Here is an 8,242-nt window from a genome sequence, read left to right as displayed (position 1 = left end):
CCATTTCCTTTTTGATTAATCAGTTTGATTAGCTCCTGGCACTCTGATAAGTACTTTTTATGGAGGGTTTTTCAGTTATTAGATTATTAATTTTGTTATGAGAAGGATGTGACTGTTGAGTTTGCTGAATCTTCAGGAAAGATTTCCAAAGAAGTCCCTAGTGATTTTCAAGGTGCCAAACATCTCACCTTGACAAATTTAGTTTTTCATTTCACTAATGCCTTTAGAAAATGATATTTCCATATTAAGTGATCCATAAGGAAGGCTAGGGAACTTTCACTAATAAATCATACAAGTGAGAGGAAAATGCTTTCGGGTTGTGTCTCTAGAGTTTTGTCAGTGCCATGGCTTTATAGGCAATGAGGTCCAGGAAAGTTGTTAGAATGTGAACTGATTGATATAGTGGGATTCAACAGAACATAGGAATATTGGTAGGGTAAGAATTTTTCAAGTGCCTATATGTTTCAACAAAGTTTTGAAGTCTCAAACTGTCCCCACTCAGAGATCTTTCTGCTCTTTCAAATAAAGAAAAAAAAAACATTGTATCTGCAAATGATCTTTCTAGAATGGCATCTATAAATCATTATGCTTTGTATTTTAATATAAAATATAAAGCCTTAGTTTTAATACTACCATATGTAGTTGTATCCTGGTAAATCTTTAACAACCAGGTCTTTGGGGGGAAAATGTGTGCCTGAAACACTTTTAAGTTAAATCTTCATTAATATTTCATCTATCACTGTTAAGTCTAGACAATAAACAAATGACTAATCCAAGTCCTAGTTTATAGCATCAGCAAATTTCTGAGCTTTAGATATTTACATGGAAAATTAATTTATCCAGATTTAATTTCCTTCAACTTTTGCCTGACTATGTTAATTTGAATATAGAACTTTTCATGAAGCATTCTCTGAATGGTTGAAAAAAATTTTAAAAATTGACTTGGGAGTCAGGAAAATTGTGTTCTAATCATACCTTAGTCACTTACTAGTTATCACTGCAGGGAAATAATTTGCTTTACAATTTGGTTCGTTCCTGGCGCTCTGATAAGTACTTTTAATGGATTTTTTTTTTAGTTGATAGTTAAGATCTACATGCAAAGTTTTAGATAGGCTACAATCAGAGATCAATTGTTTGACCACTGAGCTTAGTTTATGGATTCAGTTTCCTTAATAGACTAGTATATTGTTTTTCTCTGTTGGACTTCTGTACCATCTTATAAATTCCACAAAAAACCCCAGAATTTAAAACTATATGAGATCACATGAATCAAGTATCAATCAATAAACATTTGTTAAGCACCTACTATGTGCCAAGTGTTGCTAAACCTGGGGATACAAAAAAGGTTCAAAAGATAATCCCTGTCCTCAAGGTACTTATAATCCAATTGAGGAGGTAGTGTGTAAATAAAAATATAAAAGCAATCTATAAACAATAAATAAAAAAAACAATTAACAGAGTAAGAAACTGGAATTAAGAAAGTTTGAGTGAGGTTTTTGGTAGAAGGCGAGATTTTGGTTGACATAAAAGGAAATCAGGAAGCCAATAATCAAACCAGATGAGAGAGAGTGTTCAGGCATGAAGAAAACCAGAAAAATGCCTAGAGCTGAGAGCTAGAGTATATTATTTGTAAAACAATCAGGAGTCCAGTGTCACTGAGTAAAGTGTAAAAAAATGGAAAAGTAGAAGGAGTTAGGTTATTAAGTCTTTTAAATGTCACAGTATTATGTCATTATTATGCCATTACCATCTCCTTCTAAAGATAATGAGTCATCAGTTTACTAAGTAGGGGGATGACAAGGGACCTGGGCTTTGTGAAAATAACTTTTAGGGACTGAGTAGAAATGATGGTTTGGAGTGGGGAGTGAAGTAAAAGAGGCAGACTCACTAGCAGGCTTTTGAAATAATTCAGTCCTGAAGAGGATTACACTATAGTGTTGATAGAGTTAGAGGTGAGAAGGGAGTTGATTGTATCAGCAGATACAAAAGTAAAATTGACAGTTCTTGACAACAGATTGGATATAGGAGTGGTGGTGAGAGGTAGTGAAGAATCCAGGCTGATTTCTAGACTTAGTGAGTGTTATTTCTCCCAAAGTAATAGAGATGGTAGGAATAGGAGTGTATCAAAAGAAAGTGAATTCTATTTTATACATATTGAGTTTCATATATTTACTGGCCATCCAATTCAAGATTCTGAAATACAGTTAGAGATGCTACTAGTTCATTTCTTTAATTTTACAGATTATAAAACTTGGCTCAAGAGACATCATCAAAGTGAAAGAAGTGGTAAGAGTGCTAGGAATTGTGTCCCAGTTATTTTTCTGATCCTAGTTCATAAATGGAACTAGTAGAGAAGATACGGATCAATCAATGCATTGACAACCCAGCTACTGAAAAAAAGGAATGAGTAATTCCCATGAGAGTAGCATCTTCTTTCTGTAGGAAGGTCAGCATACTTCATACCTAGGTACTCTGTGCAATTTCAGCTAAAGAACAAAGTAAAGAGAACTTTTATTTCTCTTTGCTTATTATTAAGGGTCAGGGTGTCCTGAGCCTTGGCTTAAGGGAGCAACTGAATTAGATATAAAAACCTTGTGTAGCTACATCAGGCCACATTTAAATTGGGACCAAGAGAGTCACTCATTGCTCTAGTATAATCTAATTGTTCTGAGCAGAGTGTCCAATATAGTTATGATTCAGGATAACTAAAATATATTCTCTAGGGAAAAATGGGCAGTGTTGGTTATTGTATTCACTCTTATAGGTTATTGGGTTTCCCATTTTTAATTTCAGCTATAGGGAATTATTCTCTATGAAAAAGTAGAGTGACCAAGTAGCAGGTCATTATCTACTCAGGCTTTATCCATAGGAAGCCAAATAGGAAGTACATTTTCCCTCAAGATTCAGGAAACCTTCTTGTGTACCACCAGCATGTCTGAAGAATCCCCATAAGTTTCACAAATCCCACTGTTAAACTTGAGACTTAAGCAACAGGAGAACCCAACTAGAAAGACCAATTCGATTCACCTCCAAAAACAAGCATTTATGAAGTTCCTACCATGTGCCAGGCAATGTTCTAGATTCCAGGAAATAAAAGAAATAAACAAAAAATAACCTATCACCTACGAACTTACATTGTAATATTTTTTAAAAAGATAAATGAATAAAAATGGTAATGGGCAATGTACATATATTGTTTTATGTTATATAACATACTTTAAATATAATGTTATTTGATTTGATCCTCAGACTGATAATGTGCTATTATTTTTCCCATTTTAAACATAAAATAAATTAGCTTGAGAAAAACTAAGTATAGACCTAGGGACAAATGGTCATACATGATAATAAGGATAATAAGGGTCTGACGCAAGATTCACATTCAGTTCCAAATTGCAAAATTTACTAATCCACATAGCTGAAATCTTCCCATGTTCAAATATTTAAATGTTTCTTTGATCACACTGATTTAGTAATTTCCCAAAGGCACAGATAACGATGCATCCATTCTTGTCAACACTCTATAACTTACTATAACTTCTCAACAGTTTGAAAAGTCATCCAAAATGCTAAAACTTAAAATTACTTTCTCCTTACATTGTGAAGGTTCCATTGGGACATGCCAATCAGCTATCTTTCATCTCTTACTCTCACCATGTTAACTTCCCTTCTTGACTTTTTGTCACACAATTCTTCAACATCCATTAGAGTTATTCCTCTTTATGCTTTCTTATTGTTTATATTTTATAGATTTCTAATAAGCACTATGCACTTTTCCTTTTACCCTCATGTGGTACTCAATTTTAACTGTTTGGAAGCTGTCTATTCTAGGTATTACTTACATACAGCAATACTACTAAATGTTTATATTTAAAAATATATGCCTGAGATCAATAAACATACTTTGAAAATCAATTCAGTTTTCTCTCCTCCTCATTTTCAATTCTAGACTCAATTTATTTTCCTGTTACTGATATACACCATGTTCTGTAGGGTGTTCATTGAGAAGCAAGTTGAAATCTATGTAATAGATATTCTTTAATAATTTATTTTTTTCTTGACCTATGTAGTTGAAGAGCCCAAACTCTTTGAATAATTACAGATCAATACCAGGAGGTTATGCAATGTTTGGAAGTTAATATTTTAACATAATATCAAATATAAATAAAAACACTGGAATATATCTTCCATCACTCATCAGATCTTTTTTAAATGCCTACTATATGCCAGGTCTGGTAAAGCTTATTGGGTTAAGCTCTGAAGATACAAGGAAACACACAAACACACACACACACACACACACACACACACAAATCTCTGCACTCAAAGAACTCACAGTTTAATGGAAATGACATGAAAATAACCATATAGAAATACAATACATAAAGGATAAATTTGAGACAATCATTAGAGGAAAGATGCTTGCATTAAGGGGGATTAAGAAAGATATCTTGCAGAAGCAGAGAACTTCTGAGACTTGAAGGAAGTCAGACAAGCAAGTTGTAGCAGTCCAGCCTATAGGTATTATGGAGAGACAAGGATTGTGAGTGAGCACATGGCCACCCTGCGCATGGCAATGAGCTCTATTCACAGCGTGGCTGAAGTTTAGGCGCGAAACCTTGCTTCCCTTTGTCTTACTCACCCTAGGATAATAACCCCACCTTCACCATGTCATAAGTTGCAATTAGCCAATGGCAATACACTAAGTAACTCATCCATATGTATTGAGGTATCATGTAACTGATCAATATGTATTGAGCTCATTTGTATATCAAAGAGAATAAATGGACGAGACACAGCCAGCCCGCCCACTGGGAGGACACCGACATGTTTGCAATGGAGCAACTTCTCCCCTTTCTCTCTCCTCTCTATCTTTCTCCCTGAGGCCTGGCCTTCCCTGTTTCTCTCTCTTTTCTAATGCTAATATCTGGCATTATCTACCGCCTTTAGTTTCTGATCTCCTTTCCTTCTGAGCTAGCATTATCCTCTGACCAGTGCAGTGTTAAATTGAGATCATTGGATGGGAATAGCCTGAATTAGTAACCACCAGTGGTCGGAGCAGGCTGTGGCTCCCGAAAATCAATAATTGATTACTGACTCGATTATTTACATCTCTAAAACCGGCTCGTTCACGCCCTTTGTGGAATCCAAAACTTCTATCCTGTTTCTATCTTCTCTCCTTGTAACCTCTCCTGGGCCAGGAGGTTGTACAAGTAAATGAAAGTGAGGAAGGAAGGAATTCTAGGTATGAGGAATAGGAAGTAAAAATGGAGAAGGAAAATGGAATGTCTAATTTGGGGAATAGCATAAATGGTAATATTATGAAATCAGAGAACACTGCATTGGGGAAAGGAATGTAAGCCATAAAAGTCCTAGCAAGGGAGTAGCTAGGGGAATTGAGAGCCTGACCAAGAGATGGAAAGACCTGGGTTCAAAGCAAAGATACTTCCTACATGTCCTTGCAACTCTTGTACCTCTTGTAACTCCTCTACCTTGGAACCAATACTTAGTATTGATTCTAAGATGGAAGGTAAAGTTGCTTTTCTTTTTTTTTTTTTAAGAAGACTGATAAGGAAAGAAGAGGTCAGAATTTAGAGAACTTTAAAATCAAATGGTGTATTTTATCTTTGATCTTGAAGGCAACAGAGAGTCACAATGATTTACTGAGTGAGAACAGGTAAGAGAGGTGTGACATGGTGATATTTGTGATTTCAGAGGATTACTTTGACAATTGAGTAAAGAATGGACTGATTGGAGAAAGGTTTGAGGTGGGGAAAATACTCAGCTTGCTACTTCAAGGAGTGAGTTAATTGGGACTTGTATAAGGATAATGGAAGTGTCAGAGAAGAGAAGAGGATAAAAAAATGAAAAAGAAAAAAAACTTCCATAAAAAATACTAAGCTTTAAATATCAGAACATGGCACTATATCCCAAATTCTAATCAGCAAAGGTAGGCTGGGTCAGCTAGGGACTGATGATTACTATTTCTCTAGTCCTAATCCAAAGTGTCCCCCAGTAATTATCACAGTTGATTGTCTTTATCTGGTGCAGTTAAAAATCTGTGGATACCGTGGGTGCAATCTTAGAAAACTTGTGACCAGAAGGCAAGCTCCCAACTCTTGGTTAATTCCTGTGGGGTATAGATCTCTGCTAGGCTTAAAGGTTCAGTACCCTATAGAGTACTGAAGGTTCTTTTCCTCAGGACTTCAGGATCTTTCTGCTTTTGTAAGCAACATATTTCCTCTGGGGACAATGCTTCTGATTCCACTGGGTAATGCTTCAGCAATGAAAACTGAAGATATTCCAATGTTTTGAAATTCACAATGTAGTCAAAATGCAAATAAGGAATGTAGTGGAACAATTCAGTCTCCAATAATGTCTCCTCTAGGGCATTTTCCACAACCATCACTCAACCATCTTCTTCTTTAATGATAAATGTTCCATGATTTTTTGCTGTCCCCCCCCCAATAATGCCACAATCTGTGATTGATTCTTTTTGTATAATTAAAAAAAATTCAGATTACATGTCAAGACAATCTTAATATCTGTTTTCTGACATTTTTACAATCTGTATTTTTACACTCTCTTCCTCCAAAACCTCCCATGTCCACAAAAGTTCAGTTAATATGACAGAGATTGTTCATATATTATCATATACTGCATATATCTATGACTCTCATGTTCTGAAACTAGAAAAAATTTTATCTTCAAGAGAGAAAAAATGGAGGAAATTAAATAAAAAGTGATAAAGTGATATGTAGCAATCATCATTAGGATTCCGTATGTTCCAAATATGGAGGTGTATATTCTTTTTTTTTTTTTTTGGTCAGGTGTCTCATGTAAGTTGTTCTGGATTCCTGCATTCTGTTGATAGCAATTGTTATTAACAGTCAATCATCATATTAATATATTGTCATTATAATATATTATAATATAGTTTTTACTATGTACAACATCCTCCTAATTCTGCTAACTTAGATTTATATTGCTTCATATAAGTATTTACAAGTATTTTTGTGATCATTTCTTTATTGATCCAAAGCTCCAGGAGTAGTCTAACCAGAAGTAGTCTAAGAGCCAGAGTCCCAGGTTGAAGTTCCAATTTATAACTCCACACCACAGTCCCAGTCCAAGATCCTCTAGTCCCAGAGTCAGAAAAAAGACCTCCCACACAGGAAGTTCAGGACCCTCTATAGTCCTTTTCCCACATCATTTCCTGTCCCTTCTTCTACTTTATGGAAGTCTTACTTGCAGTCTTTAAATTTGCTTAGCACTTCTCAGGGGGTGCTCAGTTGTCTCTAGGTTTTCATCCATTTTTTAATTTTTTTAATTTATTTTTTTCACCCATTTTTATAAAGTCGCTTGCAAACCTCCCCTACTTAAGTGTTAAGTAAGAGTGTTTTCATTTTTTTTTAATTAAAATAGGTAGGGGAGTGTTAATCCTATCTTCAAATCTCTAGATTTCTGCCACCACAAAAAGAACTACTATAAATATTGTTGTACAGTGTAAAGTCCAGAATTTAAGCGGTTAATATAAAAGGTTGGACTGGATTATTTAAGAGTGGGGGCTACACGAATTTTAATCAATTCAAAAATGATGTTTTTAGCAATTTATTTTTTTAATATAGAAAGAGTGAAAGTAAGAAAATCACAGAGAGGATAGGGTAAGATATCTAACCTACACACTAAGTATTTTGCTCCAAACCCTGGCTCAACTCAAGCAGGGCTAATTAGTCCTGAGCTGGAGGGGCCTGAGCCTTGATCCAAGGACCTGGGCATGCATGAAGTATCTCTCAATAGCTTAGGCCTCTCCTAAGGTTAGTTCCTTCAGAAAATCCAGGAAAGGAGTAAGCCTTTTTCACTCACCCCACATGGTAGTTCTACAGGAAAAATTCAAGAGTAGTCCAAGATATCAAGCTGGAACTCCCTCAAGTTCAAGTTCAAGGCAAAAGATGTCTTCACAGGAAGTTCTTGGCATTTTAAAAGACCATTACTTTTCATCATTTCCTGTGTCATCCTTTCATTTTACATGTACCGCTAAAGTTTTGCTTAGAACTGCTTAGGGAGAAGTCAGTCAATTCTGATTCATCACCCACTATTGCACACATGGGTCAAAGACCTCCCCCACTAAAATATAAGTGGGATGTATAAGTTTCTGATGATTAAATCTAAAAAATGGGTAGGGGAGAGTTAATCCAATCTTCACAACAGGTAGGTGATTTTCTCTTATTTTTTATTTCTT

This window comes from Monodelphis domestica, chromosome 6 (genome assembly GCF_027887165.1).
Source record: "Monodelphis domestica isolate mMonDom1 chromosome 6, mMonDom1.pri, whole genome shotgun sequence".
Classification (NCBI taxonomy): Eukaryota; Metazoa; Chordata; class Mammalia; order Didelphimorphia; family Didelphidae; genus Monodelphis; species Monodelphis domestica.
This window is presented reverse-complemented; position numbering follows the sequence as displayed.